This window comes from Thrips palmi, unplaced genomic scaffold (assembly GCF_012932325.1).
Source record: "Thrips palmi isolate BJ-2018 unplaced genomic scaffold, TpBJ-2018v1 HiC_scaffold_15, whole genome shotgun sequence".
In the NCBI taxonomy this organism is placed as follows: Eukaryota; Metazoa; Arthropoda; class Insecta; order Thysanoptera; family Thripidae; genus Thrips; species Thrips palmi.
This window is the reverse complement of record NW_023144624.1, coordinates 1,438,291-1,455,649: the sequence shown is the minus strand read 5'-3', so window position 1 is coordinate 1,455,649 and position 17,359 is coordinate 1,438,291.

Here is a 17,359-nt window from a genome sequence, read left to right as displayed (position 1 = left end):
CGCGGCCGGCCGGAAGTCTCCCCGCCGGGCCGTGGCGAGCCGGGCCGCGCCGGGCCGCGCGGATACTGCATGCCACTTCCTGGCCGGCGGCTTTCATCGGGGAGGGGGCGGGTGCCGAAACTGCGTGCTTGTAGCCGAAGGATGAATGAATGAATGAATGAATGAATGAATGAATGAATGAATGAATGAATGAATGAATGAATGAATGGACGAATGAATGAATGAATAGTGGAATGAATGCAAGAGGAGCCGCTAGGTGCGATTGGCTCACGCCGCGTTCCGGCGGCAGGTAGCCGGGCTTCCTTCCGTCACACGAAGCAGCAGCAGCAGCAGCGGCGGCGGCGGGGCGTTGCGGATTCGCAAAGAAAGCCGCAATTACCATCATCTCGGATTAACCCTCTTCGCGCCGCTCGTCTCCCGAGAGGACTATCCGCAGACTGAGTCTGTCTCTGTCGCACCCTCGGGCCGCGCCGCGTCGGTGCGAGGGAGACAGGGAGTGCACTGCGGTGCACTGTTACACGGCGGCGGCTGTTTTCCTCGACTCTTGCATCCGATGACCGCATTCCATCTAATCTTCTTTCAGGAAGCGTTTCGAAACGCCAAATTCAGCAGAACTACGTTCGCCCCGCTATCGCGTTTTGCCTTGCCGCGCCTTGCTGCCGCGCTGGCCGTGCAGGCCGGGCCGCGGGCGTGGGCTGGAACGGCACACTGTTATTCCAAGTTCCGTTCATGACCACTGTCAGCCTTGTCAGGGTCTCTCAGGCGCGGAAACACGGATGACACCTAGATGGCCGCGCCTGAAAGGTAGGCAAAAGGCCATACCCCCCCCCCCCACCATCTCTGGATCCGCCACTGGTGTTTTCCCCCTTGCACAACCGCTGCCCATCTCGATTCTGAGCGACACGAGCCACCGGCCTGCAACCAGAGAGTTCCACCCCCAATCATGAGTCCAAAGCCGAACGTCGGTGCGAAGAAGCCCAGCCCGTCTCGCGTCGCCTTTGCGTGGTGTAGCGCCGCATTTCGTATGTCAAGTTCGGAAGTCGGCGGTCCGATTTCGTCAGGTTGCCGCGGCCGCTGGTGGAGGGGGTCCGTCTCGGTCTCGGTGTGGCGCCCAGGCCGCGGCCAGCACCCGCCAGGCTGAGTCCGCGAGCGGTGTTCCTCTCTCTCGCACCCCTGCGGGCTGCGGCACGCCGCGTTGGTGCGACAGAGACCGCGAGCGACGAGGTCCGTGTTAGGAATCAGCCCGCAGCGCAGGTGTGGGCTGGGCGATCGATACCGCCTGCACTATGCACCGGCTGCGTCCGCGGCGTCCGCGGCGTCCCCCACACTGCTTCGGACGCGGCCTCGCCTTGGCGCTGTCGCGGGGCAACAGGGCCGCGCCAGGCCGACCAGGCCGCGCCACACGTGAGTCACAGGATCGATACGAAGAACGGGGAACGCAGCGCAGCGCCCCTCAAGCCGCTCGCGGCCGACGCACGCCGAACCCACTTCGCGCCACGAGTTCCACGGCGAAAAAAAACCAAACTGCCAACGCGTGTGCGTCGCGGTTCTACACGGACGGTGCTTACTGCGCTAAAGCGATTGATCGCCCCATGGAACTGGTTTTACAGTGCGCCGCACGAGTGCGGTACCAGTGTAGAAAACAGCCGGCGCGGTATGCGAGACGCTCGCTGCGAAGGGGTGGCGACCACCACCTGTGTGGGCGGAGAGGCTCGCTCTGTCTCTCTCGCACGCCGACGCGGCGACGCGGCGCCCCGCGCGTGCGAGAAGGACAGAGCGACGCTCGTTAGGCGCCGCCAGCGCTGCACCGCCCGCCTAGAACGACTCCAACAACCAGCCTCGTAAAAATTTAGTCGCGCCAGGACACGCTTGTTCATTCTGATCGCAGTGACCGGCACTGGAGCGCCGAGGGGTACGGCGGCACGGCACCGGCCGGCCTGCACGGCTCACATCCATTCTGACACAAGTTGCCGATGAGATCCAGCGGCGTACACGTGGAAATGCAACTCAACGAACGTAACTGTGCAACCATTATAAATACATCTAAACGGCATTCTGCGAGCAACCTCCTCCCAGCGCGGGGTCTTCTTCCGCGACGTTACGTCCGACACCGTTAGTTTCATTTCACTTGCCCTTGGGCGCGCAGTTAGGCACGCACTCGACGTGCTCGCACACTCCCTCTCTCTCTCTCACACACACACACTCGCGCGCGACCAGTGAAAGTCATTCGCATTTGACCCTCTTGTCGCTTCTTCCCGCCCTTCCCCGCCTCTGCCCTGATATCTGGAGTACGGCCGGGGAGAAAATACAATAAAAAGGACACAAAAAGCGGGCATGGAAGCGCGCCAGCAGCGCCAGCAGCGCCAACAGCGCCAGGCACTCCAGACTCACGGAGACTCCAGGACGGCGAGGGGAAAGGGAAGGGGAAAGGGAAGGGGACACAAAGAAAACCTGTCCAGGCACCAGATGCCCGCCCTGCCTGCCCGCAGTGCGAGACGCGCCGGGCGAAACGCCGTCAACATTCGTACCAAATCTAGGCCGCAGGCTGTCGCCGGCTCGCCAGGGCGGCCGGGGCGCATCGCAGTCCCTCGAGTCTCTCGGGAGCGATTTCATTGGGAGCACGAGCCGCGAGCACCCGCACACGGAACGCCGCGAGTCCACGCAGGGATCATCTGACAGAACTACGCATCTTCATAGGGAAACCCACAGTGGACGCACTGTTATGTACGAGCCACGCGTGTGTACTGCGAGTTTGGGGCCCATTGGGTGAAGCGCTGCTTCTCCAGTCATCGCAGCTGCATTCCTGAGACGGCAAGTTGGCGAGGAGGGATTTGGATGTCATCGTTTCGCTATTTGTTGCTGCTTGCTGAGGCGGCGTAGTGTAGCCCCGCCGCACACGCGGCAACGGGAACGGCACCGCTGACCTCGGCGTGGCCGCGCCGTGGCCGCGCCTGGCCACACTACACTGTACGCCACACACGCCGCGAGCTACGCCTTCCTTCGGCCACCTTCGGCCAGCTGACTGCAAGGTTGCGCGCCGCCGCCAGCGCCGCCAGCCACGGGGAGCAGCGGCGCACGGCGCACCCACGACCGCCGACGCCCGCCCCCGCCCCGCGGCCACGCGGCCGCCACCGCCACTCCCACTGGCCGCGGAGCGCGGGGCGCGCGTACACAATGAGCGAATGGCGGCTTTAAAAAGAATAAACAATGCATGCCCACGGGCCGCACTTTGTAACGACGACCGGCCAAGGCGATCCAAAGGCGATCCCGCGAGCCAAGGCGAGCCGGTCCGACGGGGGACACTTTTTCCCGGGTAAATCTGATCCGAGGACCGGCGGACGCCCAAATCGGGTCGAAGTCGGCACTCGTCAACGAACGGTGAGTGGACGGGGACGCCACTGCACTGGCAGTCTAGCCGATGCAGCGCCAACCGCCCCCGCGGCCGACAAACAAACCGGAACGGAAAATGCAAGGGGTAACCAACTCAAGATTTTCACGTACACTGACTGATCATATTTAGAGTATGATTACATGTGATTTCTTTCGATTATTTTATTATTTATCACTGATTCTAGGAGGTTATTATGTTAATTACTGGAAAATATTGGGGATTATTTGAGCCCCGACCTCGGACAGCTGTCGGAAATTCAATATTGGTGACTTCGGGCAGCCACTGCGTCAAATTTAGTTGCGGTCATAGGCTTTCCTCGACGCCTTACTATTCTGAAGACCCTACTCTTTCATGCCCCGCCTCGGGAAGGCTTTGACCGCTGATGGTTTGGGAGCAGTGGTCTCACAAAATGGCCAAAGAGTGAATGAATTTCAGAAAATTACCGTTTTTGCTGACTTTGAGCGGCCACTGCATCCAATTTAGTTGCGGTCAAAGGCCTCCCTCGACGCCTTACTATTCTGAAGACCCTACTCTTTCATGCCCCGCCTCGGGAAGGCTTTGACCGCTGATAGTTTGGGAGCAGTGGTCTCGCAAAATGGCCAAAAAGTGAATGAATTTCAGAAAATTACCGTTTTTGCTGACTTTGAGCGGCCACTGCATCCAATTTAGTTGCGGTCAAAGGCCTCCCTCGACGCCTTACTATTCTGAAGGCCCTACTCTTTTATGCCCCGCCTCGGGAAGGCTTTGACCGCTGATAGTTTGGGAGCAGTGGTCTCGCAAAAATGGTCAAAAGTGATTGAATCCCCGAAAGTATGATTGTCATTTCATTGGATGATGCTGATTATTTCACTGATTACCAACTAGACGTGCAATGATTATCTTGAGTTGGGTACCCCTTGGGAAAATGAGGTTCATGAGACGGTCTTCAAAAATGTCTCAGCCTTCCAGCCAGCAGCCTACGACCCTGCTCAAGAGAGACTCATGCCAGAGCACTCGAATCAGTGCCCCTTCCTTGTGGTGGTCCTACGGCGGGGCACTACCTCCTGAAGACTGGGACCTCGGATCCAACCTGACGAGGCTGCGTGGCCGCGTGGCCGGCCGGGTAGTACAGTACAGTCTGCAGTGAGGGGTACAGTCGGACGGCAAAGGCCTGGAAAGAGCCGCCCGTCTCCGCTTTAGCTTTCGCGTGACCCCAAAGGGGCGCGGCACGGCGCGGCACGCGCAGGCCGACGAGCACGGCGCGGCACCGACGAACACGGCAACACAACGAAACCCCAACACAAGCGCGGCCGAACGAGCTAAAGACCAGCTCAACTGAAACATAACCCATCAACCAGATCAACAACTACTGACGGTGACGGTGCCACAACCAAAACTACCCGTGTAGCCCTTGCATCAAGTTTGAACTTGTCAAATCATAATCCAGCCGAAACCGAACCCAGCCGAGTTAGGGCGGCCCCGCACTGCTTGCTCCTCCGGGCGGCGAGAACAGCGGGCATCACTCCTCTCCCAGTCGCGCATTCAAGTCACCGCCACACATTACGTGCGCGGCGAAGGCGCGTTTCGGTTTCACTTTTACTTTCGTATCGAGCGGCCACCAAATCACATGCAAATCATTCAGAGCACGCACTCGGCAGGCCGGGGAGGGAAGGGGGGGGGGGCGTCGCGAAGGTAACGTACACGGTTTGCCGAGCGATGCCCGATCGCCGGGTGGGTAGCCTGCTACTTTTCAGACCTCTTTTCCAGGGAAATGATACTCTGTAAGTCCGTCGGGGTACGTTTGAAATAACGCGAGCCACGACGTGCTTTTATGGTTTGGAGAGCGCGCGCGTGCGCTCGTGTATCACTGTGAGTGACTGTGCCTGCTGCCCAGTCCGTCTGCGCGTGTGTGTGTGTGAGTGAGCGAGCGTGTATGTGAAGGTGAAAATGTAGGTCAGGTCCACGGTCAAGCCCAACTCGCTGACCACACTCTCGCATGGACAGGGCCCGGCACGTTAAACTCTCCCGGACGCGGGCCTTGGCGCGGGCCGCCCCCTCCACGCCCGAATTAATCATCCAGATAAATCAAAGGGAATGGCATACCTTGACGAGCCGCCACGTCAGGACGCGACCAACAGCCACCCACCTGCGGAGCAAACACACGGTTATTCTCGTATCAAACGGACCAAGCCTGCCTCTTTTTCAACCAGGCAGAGAGCGGGGCAGTATTTTTGGACTAGACAGGAGGGGTCTTGGTGAGGGGGAAAGGAAGGGAGCGGGCAAGGCGGCAGGTGAGAACGCGGCGGCGCGCGACATGCCTGCAGGCACGGATAGGGGTTCGGTTTCACGGTGGCTGAGCCGCCAAACATCTGCCAAGACGATGCGCTGCGCGGGGCCGCCGTTGAAGCTCACGGCACACATGGCCAGCAGTACCACCTCCATGGCCCGTCGACTGTAAAATCATTGAACTGGGATGGTTGTAGGTCCATTGCGTTCCAAAGAAGAAGTTCTGAGGGCGCACCTCGAAAAGCTCCATTTTCAGACCCTTCCGCGGAGTTCGGAAAGCCTGGAGAGCCGCGACACTGCGAGGCGTCGGTCCGCGGCCCCGCGGCATGGCGCGGCATGGCGGCCACGCGACCGCAAAGCCTTTGGCATAATTCGAGAAGAAGGTGAGAGTGGCCGTGCCTGGCAGCGAGAGGGCAGCACTGCAATTAGCATTCAGGAACGCGGCAACGGCAACGCGTCGAGCGACTGCCACAGGCTGCCACACTGCCAGCCCCGGCCCGGCAAGGCGGGCGAGAGGCTCAACCCGGAACACGCAGAGAAAAGCCCAAATCGAGGGCCCCGCTTTTACCTCCCAGACCTGCAAAGGCTGAATCCGAATTTTGTTTTTATCAATACCGTTGACCACTAATAGTCTACAAGTGCGCTGTACTGCTCCAAGTACCCCAGCGCCCCGGACCCTGCTCGGCCACCTCTCGGTGGCTTGGAAAAATGGCAAGTGTTCGGCCCGTGCCACATAGGCCGTGCCGCAGGCCGTGCCGCGGTGCTCGAGGGTTCCGTTTGGCCGCTCGCCGCGGTGGGCGACATCTGTCTCGCGGCAAGGCGCGGCACGGTCCACCGATTCCGGGCGCGTGGCGTGGCGTGGCGTGGCCCGTCGCGTGGCGGTCACGCGTGCCAAGCACGCCGCCGTGCCCGGCCGCCGCACTTCACCTTCTCGTTGCAAGGCTTCCTGCAAAACCCTGCTGCCGCAGGACCGCCACGATGTACCACTCAGATTGAATTAAGGCCGAGCAGAATAAATGAGGTTTGTTTCTTTTTTGTTGGCGTTGCCGGGGCCGGCGTGCCGCACGACGCCGCGCCTCCAGGGATCCAAGGGCAGTGTGCCGCCAGGGCAGTGCGGCCACCAGTCCGCCGCGGCCGACAACGGCCCGACATGTGACGGGCTGGGGGGCGCAGCCAATGGCGCCGCCACAGCCCGCGCAGCCCGCGCAGCCCGCGCAGCCCGCGACAGCTAATATCCGTCATCACAATGCGCCTTGCGCGCCGCGCGCCGCGCGCCTCGCTCGCCGATCTAGCCTTGCTTTGTAACAAACAGATTAGCGCGCCAAGAAAGGACGCGGGCGGAGCGCGGAGCAAGCGAGCAAGCCGCCCGCAACGGCACCAGCGACACCTGCAGGCCGCGTTGGAGACGGAGAGAGTACGCCGCTCACAGAGTCCACCGACCGACGCCGCTGGGGGTCGTTGGAAGCATATCAATCCGCGGCTAGGCGTTAGCGCCGCGGAGACGTAAGAACGCCCTCGATGAAGCATTCCCGGCCAGACGGACGGACGGACGGACGGACAGGCGGGCGGAGCGGCGGCGGCCCTGTCGGCGTGGGTGTAAGGTGCAGCCTCTGATGTGACGCAACCCGGTCACATCTACCAGTGGAGTGAGCGGCGGGGCGGGGCGGGGCGGGGCGGAGCGGGGCGCCTCGAAGCAATCAGAAAGGGAATGGGGTGGATTGTAGTGCCGGTGGAATAGTGCAGTGAGGGGAACGCTCGGTGGGCTGTGATCCTCGGTAATGGCGTACATCATCAAGAACGGATTGGGGAAAATCGATCAAAATTGTGGAGTAGAACTTCAAAATTCATACAAAGGGCCGAAAAATGCCGGCGGACGCACTGCATGAAAGATAGCGACGTGGTAGGGACTGCGATGCACTGTAGTCCGCTCCCTCTGCAGCATCGGCTTGCCGGCGCGTTCCTGGCGAGCCGCTTCCCAAACAGGGCTGTCCTGTCGAGATTTTCCCAACGGCGAAACCGTTTTCCCGCCAAAGGCCGTGGCGTGCGGGCTGATCCGTGGTTGTCGCTCCCATTGCCCGTAACGACGACCGTAACGACCATAACGACGGCCCGCCGGCTCCCGCGGCAGTGTGACTGTCGCTCACTTAGGAGGTGCTCCTCCTTAAAGCCGATGACAGGGCCGGCCGGCCTGCCCTGCCGGCTTGCGTCGCTTGCGTAATGCTAATGGAAAGGGCTAATTGAGGATCGGAGAAGGGCCCCGAGGTCGCCGACCTGGGTCACGAGCATGACGCAATGTGTGCCCCCCCCACACACATTCACAGTATGTTCCTCGTCCACCCCGAAACAACACAGATAGTATTTTTTCTATATTTCACTCTGTGGATATTGGATTCAAGCTTGATAACTTCCCGCCACACCGCACGCCAGTCCGAGCCCGAGACGCGACAGGTCGGTGGCAGGTTTGTCTTTTGACGTCTTCTTCCACTGCCGTGGGGAAGGGGGGAGTCCCAGGGCGGCGCCGTGCCGTCGTTCCTACCGCACTTCGTCTATCTCCTGCGGTCACATCCCGAAGCGGCCCTTACCGGGCCAGCACACTCATTCCGAGAGTCTCTCTCGCACTCGTGGGGGCGTGCCGCATGGGTGAGAGAGAGGCAGAGCGACGAAAACGGCCCTCGGAATCAGCCTCTTGAGCCTGAGCGGGCCTGGCGCGGCGCCATGGCCGGAGCGGGGCCGCGTGGCCGCAGGCAGGGTGCGTTAACCACACTTGTGGTGTACCGGCCAGCCGGCCAGCCAGGGCCCAGGGGCCCAGGGGCCCAGGGGTCACTGTGGGGCCGCACCTTCCCCCGAGAGGCACGCAGCCCGATGCCGCACCCCGCGGCCCCGCGGCCTCGCTGCCGGCCGGGCTTCATTAACGCACCATTACACGCTTCATCGCGCTCATGCCGGGGCTCTTGCACTAATTCGCGCCGCTATGAGAAATCCTTGGCGGCGCGGCGCGTGCGGCTGGGCCGGCAAAACCAAGGCAGAAGTCCCAGAACCACGACACTGCAGTCTCGGAAGGGGTTGACCCAGTGCCATGCCGTGCCTTTCGCCAAAGACTGGTCGTGATGCCCCACGGCGCCGTTGGCGGCCGTCGGCGGCCGTCGGCGCGCCGAGGTTCACTGTCACTCGGCCCGCGGTCTCTGGGCTCGGCGTGCCCGGCGTGCCGCCGCCGTGTCCTCGGGGGGCGTGCCAGCCAGCACACCGTCCGAGCGGGCTGTCGCTCTCTCTCGCACTCATGGGGCGCCCCGTGCGGACAGCCAGTGCTGCCGCGCGCGTGCTGGACAGGAAGGCGCTCCACTCCACTCCAGGACTCCAGGATCCAGCGAGTTGAAGGCCGCGGCGCCGCGGCGCCCTCGGGTGGTCACGTCAGCGCCCTGGCGGCCTGGGGCCTGCCGCCTGGGGCCTCGCCCTGTCTCTCTCGCGCCCACACAGAGCGCGCCATGAGTGCGACAGAGACAAACGAACCGAGTCTTCTGTCTGCTCTACGCACCCTGCGCGGATCAGCGCGGAGAACGAGTGCGAGAGAGAACCAGAGGCTGCCGATCGCACGACGGGGCGGCTGCCGTCGGCTGCCGTCGGGTTGGCGCGTGCACACAATCACTGGGCGTTTTGCTTTCGTTTCGCGGTCCCAGCAGTGCAGCCACTCCACTGCCAGGCCTCGGCCAGAAGCCTGCTGGCTGACGGACTAGCACGCTGCAGTCTGCACTCTAGAAACTGAAGAGAGTGCATGGCATGCTCCTCCTAGGAGTCAACCACAAAGCACACTCTTCCCAAGAGCATGCTTGCAAGCACACTCTTCCCAAGAGCATGCTTGCAAGCACACTCTTCCAGGAGCATGCTTTCAAGCACTCTCCTTGCTTGCAAGCATGCTCCCAGGAAGAGCGTGCTTGTCAAGCATGCTCCTGGGAAGAGTGTGCTTGCCAAGCATGCTCCTGGGAAGAGTGTGCTTGCAAGCATGCTCTTGGTAAGAGTGTGCTTTGTGGTTGACTCCTAGGAGGAGCATGCCATGCACTCTCTTCAGTTCTAGAGCAGTCGGACTGTAAGGCTCCACTCGGACTTTACTCCAGGACTCCGTCGGCGAGTCGCGTGCGCCGCACCACACTGGGTGGTCAGTCAGCGGTCCCGCAGTGGGGCCTGGCGCCGGGTGCGCCGGGTGCCTGTGCGACACAGACGCGCAGGTGCACAGAGAAAATGCCTGTATCTTCTGTCTGCCACGCACCTCTCCGGATCAGCCACTCAGTGCGAAGAATCCCAGAGGCTGCTTATCAGACGCTCCGTGGCTGCCGCCGGGATTGGCGTCTGCAACAATCCTGGGCAGTTGCTTCTTTCCGTAGCAGTGCACCTCCGAAGACTGCTAAGCCTCGGCAGATGCCTGTGCGGCCCTGACGGAGCTATGCACTGCTGCAGTCTGACAGTCGGACTTAATGCTCCACCGGACTTTCTCCAAATCGCGGCGATCGCGTGCGCCGCACCAAACTATTTGAGAGAGGGTTCGCAGTGGGGTGGCGCCGGGTGGCGCCGGGTGGCGCGGCGCGTGGGTGCAAGGGAACCCAACCCAACCGAACCTGCAGCCATGCCTGCAGCAGAGCGCAGCGGAACCAGGCAGCGAGGTGTGGATAGATACGGACTTACTAGGCAGGTTTCGGGTGACGCTGACCTTTCGTGTATCGCCGCGTGCACACACAAACACACACAAACGCGAACACACACGCAAAGCCAGCACAATCGCGCAGATACACGCACACACACGCAAAATGCGAAGCGAACACGAGACGGAAGTGGCGAGCCGCGAATGCAGTGTGCATCAAAAGGCACGCTTCTTGTTTACAGCACTGTGTTTGAGTGTGTTCGGTAAGGCCGGTAAGGGGAACGCGCGGCGTGTGTGTGTGTGTGTGTGTGTGTGTGTGTGTGTGTGGTGCGCGCATGTTTCTGATGAGGACCAGCAGCCTGTGACCACCTGGGCGCGCGCACTCACATCCACCTACACACACAGACACACACACACACACAGAGAGACAGACACACAGACACACACACACACACAGACACAGACGCGCCTTATCGTGTGCGCAGGGCTACGCGGGGCGCGCCCTTGCGCGTGTGGGGGTGAGTCCGTCTGTGTGGCGCGGCGTGCGGTTAACCGAGCGATATTTCACGGGGCTGCGCCAGGCTGCGCCAGGCTGCGCCGGGCATGCGCACTTACACTGCACCCTCGCGTCTTCCTCCCCGTCCTCGTCATCGTTTTCGCCGTTCCGCCTCGCTTTCGTCATCGTTGCGTCACGCCGCGCGTTTGGGTTGTTAACGCGTGACAGGAATGGGGAGCATTTCGGGCGATTAGCCTACAAGGGCCCCGCGGGGTTACGGCGTCGTGGCGTGGCGGGGCGGGCCATCCCGGCCACTATAATCGTGCTCAAGTAGCAGGTAGCATCACCACACCTGTAGTTGTTGTTGTTGTTGTGATCCTTCAACAACAACACTCCGGGATGAGAAAGGTGGGCAATTCGGGCTCACATAAGCATCGGTATTATGTCACAGGATCAAGGACCCTCTCCGCCGACCCTCTCGCCGCCGGACACGACAGACCACGACGACACGACAGGACGAGACGAGGACAGACAGACAGACAGACAGACAGACAGACAGGCAGCTGGTTCGAACGCCCCCGTGTCGCTAGGGCCGGCCGTAAGTAATGAAGCACGAGGTGGGCTGCCAAACGGCCCGCAGGACGATTCCAAACGGCGCTCTGTCTCTCTCGCACTCAGCGGGCGTTCCGTGGGGTCCGCGGGGGTGCGAGAGAGACAGCGGCGATAAGCCCTGGCCGGAATCAGACTCGGCTTGCCCACCATCGATCTGGCTGCGGCCCACCGAGGCCCACCAGGCCCACGCGGAGCCCGGCCGGCGACAGGGCGGACAGGGCAGTGCAGTGGCAGCCCAGGCAGCGCCCAGCGCGGCCCAGCGTCCGGCAGGAAGTCGTCCTCCACACACGCGGTTTCTACTTTCCTGGAATTCTCCAGGCATAATGGATTTAGCAGGACGGGTTCCACACCATGTCGTGCGCTGCAGCGCGTCCAACACCACCACACCGTAAAGCCGCCGTGTTCACGAGCAGCCCGCGACCGTGGACCGTCGACCACACGACCTGCATCGCGGCGGGGAGGGCCTCAAAGAGCCTCCCGCCCTCGGTCTCGGTGCGAGTGGAGGGCAGTCCGCGCGGACCGTCAGCTTGACGGGGTGGAGGCCCACACCGCCTCTTGACGCGTACCTTTTCAGTCACTTTTCAGTCGTCTCTGGTTTGGGTGGCGGTATCGGACTGCATAGGTTACGGCATGAGGGTGCAGCCTTGGGTGCAGCGCTCGGATGAAGAGCGTCGGTCGCCCTGTCGCCCCGTGAGTGCGACGGAGACAGAGCGACGCTGTGGCCGCTGGGTGCTGCACGCGGGCAACAACGGCACCTCCCAGTAGAGCATCGCCTCCTCGGCGGCCGCTCGGCCCGGCGGCCCCGCCCAGATGCACCCCGATGCATTCATCAGCCGCTTTGGCATTGCGCAACGCTGTCAACGCTCTCCCTGTCTCCGTCTCTCTCTCTGTCCGGCCGATCTCCCTATTAGCCCTAGCTTGCTGTCATCCATCCCGGCGTCGCCAGGCGTCGCCGGGCGTCGCCTTCCGTGCTGCCGGGCAGCCGGGCCGGGCCGACCGCCGTCCAGCGTCGTCTGCTGCAAGACACTGCGGCGAAAGTGGCGGCATTTGCGACGGCCAGGCGGAAAAGAGGAGGAAAGCGGCGCCCAGAAAAAGGAGGAAGATGGACGCGTCGCGTGGACGGGTGTAAACAGTTTGTGAAAGTGCGAACTGTGAATCCCGCGGGGCGGCAGGGCGCGATGCCGAGTGGCCGCGGCGTGAGACTGCCTTGACTGCCGCATATACCCGTTATCACCCTACACTGACAAAAAGAAAGCGAAAATTGCGAGCAGCAGGATCAAACTTTCCAAATGCGGTGTAAATCCACGAAATGCACTTCCAAACGGCGCGATCAACGCATAGCAGTGCCGGCAACAACGTGGCGCCTCGTTTTCCGATCGAAGAGGGGTTGACCGCCAAAGGGTCCAAAGGGCCCAAAGGGTCCAAAGGGCCCAAAGGGTCCAAAGGGCCCAAAGGGTCCAAAGGGCCCAAAGGGTCCAAAGGGCCCAAAGGGTCCAAAGGGCCCAAAGGGTCCAAAGGGCCCAAAGGGTCCAAAGGGCCCAAAGGGGCGCCGCGCTGACATAACACCGCCCCGCCGTTTCCTGTTCTCATTGGGGTGCATTCACATACTTTCTACGACGGTGTTGCACTGCCTCGGTGAAAAGCAATCCGTACGGCACCGCAACACATTGGCAGCTCGCGGGCCTCGCGGCAGGGCAGGCCGTCGGCGGCACACTGGCCGACAGCCACGCAAGTGCGCCGCGCGCCCCGCCGAGTTGCGCGGCTCTTGCGGGGCTCTCGGCCGCCACGCCACTGCCGCGCCACTGCCACGCCGAGGTTGGCCAACGCGCCGGACAAAAGAGCGGCGCCGCGAGTGTGATACAGTGGATGTGTGCAATGACGATACACTTTCGGAAAAAAAAGAGAAGAAGAAAAAAATTGGATGCAGTTCGGATTCACTGTCGCCCACGACGGCCTACTGATCCTGTTGACAGCGAACCGAACCACGCCAGAAGAAGAGTACATCCGATCGAGAAAAATGTGAAAAATGACGCCGAGATATATGACTGCATTCGCGAGCATATAACACGTTCCAAATCAATCAAATTCGCGGGTAATTTATTCGAGATAAAATCCATACGAATAAGACTAAGAAAGTAACTCTTTTCTCTGGGCTAGCCGTGAGTTGACATCGTAACTCCGCAGTGCTGTCAACTGAAAGTGGTACAATTGCACCCCGGGCGGGCGACGGTGTCGCTCGGGGGCGTTCCTCGAATTGTTTTGGATTTTTCGGCGCGGCGCGGCGTACCTGGCGGGCCTGGCGGGCCTGGCGGGGCGGGCCTGTGTCGGTGATGCAAGCGGCTCCAGTGCGCGCTGCGCGGTTTGCGCGCCGCACAATAGCGGCCAGATCACTTCGCCACCAATGACGCCGACGACGCCGACGACGCCCGGAGTGGCACCGAGCCGATACGCAATCGCGATCTCAATGTGTGTCTTCCTGCCGCGGAGAAACACGCGTCGGGCCGCCACCCAATGATGCCTGTTGCCAAAGTCGCGGCGAGTCGCAATACGAAGCCAAAGGCATCGCGCGGGGAAGCGCCTCGAGGATAGACCGCAGTTTCCAAAAGCGCGGGCCGCGGCACGGCCAGGCACTACGCCCTGTACAGTGGAGGCACGGCGCGATGCCCGGCAGATAGGCACCGCAGGCACAGCGCACTCGCAGTGTACCGGGCACCGCGGCGCTGAAAAGGGGCCGTCCGAAGGAAAGGCAAGCAAGCAGAGGATGCAAAAGGCAACGAGATGCAATCAGAAGTCACGCAGAACACGCAGTGTGTGCAATGCGGCCGCCCCGCCCCGCCCCGCCCCGCCCCGACTCGCTGAACGCACGACGATACAGAACAATGGACAAGCATAGCGAGGAGCTGCTGGCTGGGCGCGTTCGCTGCGTTACTTTTGAGCCGCGCTAGCCGGCGGCGCGGGTTCGAACGCCGGCCGAGGCGAGAGCTTTTTCTTCTTCTCTTATTTTTTTCTCCAGGAACCGCGCGCAGACCACGCAGCGAGCGTGCGAGACGCGGTGTGCGGGAATGGCAGCAATTAGCAGGAGTGACAAACTGTAAAGCGTCAATCGCGGCGTCGCAGTGCATCCGCAGTGCATTGCCCGCCGCACTGCAAAAAAAAGTAATTGGGGTAGGTTGCCGCATTGGGCCTCACGCCTGTGTCCCCCTTTTTCGTTGGGTAGAATTCACCTGCCAAGCAATGGTAAAATTCACCCTTTTCAAGGATGATTGTTTATTCCTGATTATTTACACTGGGGGAGTTGAGCCAGGGGAATTCATGACAACCCCCCACCAGAAGATCTTGAGAATAGTTTCGAAGTGCTCGCGAAAATCATGACCCGAAATGCATGGGCATATTTCAAGTGCCTCGACGACAGAGTAATGACTCCCCTGAATGAAGTCGATGCAACTGCCATTAGTATTCCGCGCGGGGAATGCAACAAAACGGAGCGATGGAGAAATGATTGGAGCAGTGTGGCGAAGGTCGCATCGCGCCTCACAGCGCCGCAGCTGCCGACCAATCAGAACGCTTCGTTTCAAAACTCCCGCGCAAAAGGCGGGGCGGCCGGGCTGGCCAACGCGAATCATCTTCGGACGGCCTAGCCTGCGGCCCGGCCTGCAGGCCGAGCAAAGGCGGCACAGCAAAGAGTCCGTCTTCATCATTTCTCCATCCGTCAAAACGGACTGGGTGCGACTAGAACTCGGCAGATTTTCCGGTTTTGAGGCGCAGCAGCAAAGCGACGGCCAGCTTGGAGCGACCCGCCCATGGCGCAGAGGGCGTGTTCGAGGTTTCCGTGTTTCTCTTCGTTGTTTAGCGTTCGACAAAAGGGCGGCTGGATGCGACGCGGGGCCGGCCGGCTTGCGAAAGCATCTTCCATTGACCCACATTGTGATTCGAGCTGCAGCACGACGGGCACTCGACGGCCAGCACGACGGCCAGCCTGCCGCCCTCCTTGCCCGCCACTCGCAACGAGGAGTGCACCCGAGGGCCGACATCCCCGTCGGAGTCGACGATACACTCTCAAGATTGAATGCGACAAAATCGCAGCCAATCGATTCGACAAAAACGCGTGCTTTCAGATTGCCTCGTTCTGCGCGTCGAAACAAACCGAAATTGAATTAAAAGTCCAAGTGATGAAACTGTTTGAACAGTGCGATGTAAAGGATACACCTTGATTATAGGGCGTGCCTGAATGACTACTGGAACTGCCATGTACCAACATGTCTTCGGAATTGAAGTCGGACCGCGGCATTCCTCGCGGCAAGACGCACCGCCGGCAAAACGAGGGAAATGAGGAACAAGGGCATCCTGTGGATCCACTGCAAGGATCCACTGCAAGGATCCACTGCAGGATACTGGGCGGAGTCCATAAACCAAGCGAGCGATGCCATGTTTTGTCTGGATAAGGAAAGGGGATGGGGGAGTCAGGTCGCACCTCTATCTCTCTCACACCGACACATTGACTCGCATGCACAGACACACACGCACACACTCACACAGAATAAAGCCGGACATATTGAAACCGGTCGCTGGAGAAGGGGGAGGGGAGGGGGTATGGATGCGCGGCGAGGTACGGCGAGGGGGCCCAGTGCAGCGCAGTGCAGTCGGAGAACACCTCGAGATTCGCTGCGGCTGCAGCGTGGTGGCTGCAGTGCAGTGGCTGCAGTGCAGTGGCTGCAGTGGCTGCAGTGGCTGCAGTGGCTGCAGTGCAGTGGCAAGGCCGGGCGAGGCGGCTCGAGGCGTGGCTAGGGTGTTTCGTCATATCGAATTTTGGGTCCGTCAGTGGTTTTTCTGAAAGGCCTTGGTCTGAAACGAACCTCTGCCAAGTTTGAGCCCGATCCGATAACGGGAAGTGGAGGCGCATCGAGCCTAAAGTTTTTGGGGTCCGCGGCGGATTCGCGCGCACTGTCACACAAAAACACGCCCCGTGCACGCCGGACGCGATGCAAACCCACGGGAACCATGCAGGTACGTTCACAAGGGTCCATGGTGAGGGTTTATCTACTCGGCAGATCGACCGCGACCACCCCGCCAAAGGGTAGGTGAAGCAAAGTCGAATTTTCAGTCGCGCTACCGTACGTCCAAACGGCCTGAGGCAGCGGCTTCTAATTTCACGTGCGTCGACTAGACTGGACCAGGAACCGATCTGATAAATAGCGGTCACGTTAGCGCACCGCGTTCCTCGCGAAAATGCGACGCGAATGTCGCGACGCGCCAGCGCGCGCCGGCCGAGCGTTTGAATTCTGCCCGGCAGCGACCGTGCCGTGCCGTGCCGCTCCGGGCCGCTCCCAGGCAGCGCGCTGGTTCGGCCAGCCGAGCGGCACGGCACGGCACGGTCGCTGCCGGGCAGAATTCAAACGCTCGGCCGGCGCGCGCTGGCGCGTCGCGACATTCGCGTCGCGTTTTCGCGAGGAACGCGGTGCGCTAACGTGACCGCTATTTATCAGATCGGTTCCTGGTCCAGTCTAGTCGACGCACGTGAAATTAGAAGCCGCTGTCTCAGGCCGTTTGGACGTACGGTAGCGCGACTGAAAATTCGACTTTGCTTCACCTACCCTTTGGCGGGGTGGTCGCGGTCGATCTGCCGAGTAGATAAACCCTCACCATGGACCCTTGTGAACGTACCTGCATGGTTCCCGTGGGTTTGCATCGCGTCCGGCGTGCACGGGGCGTGTTTTTGTGTGACAGTGCGCGCGAATCCGCCGCGGACCCCAAAAACTTTAGGCTCGATGCGCCTCCACTTCCCGTTATCGGATCGGGCTCAAACTTGGCAGAGGTTCGTTTCAGACCAAGGCCTTTCAGAAAAACCACTGACGGACCCAAAATTCGATATGACGAAACACCCTAGGCGTGGCCTGTCGCACGCAGTCTCGTGAGGGCGAACACAGACCCCGTCGGTCGAAAACCGCATTCACGATCAAACCGAACA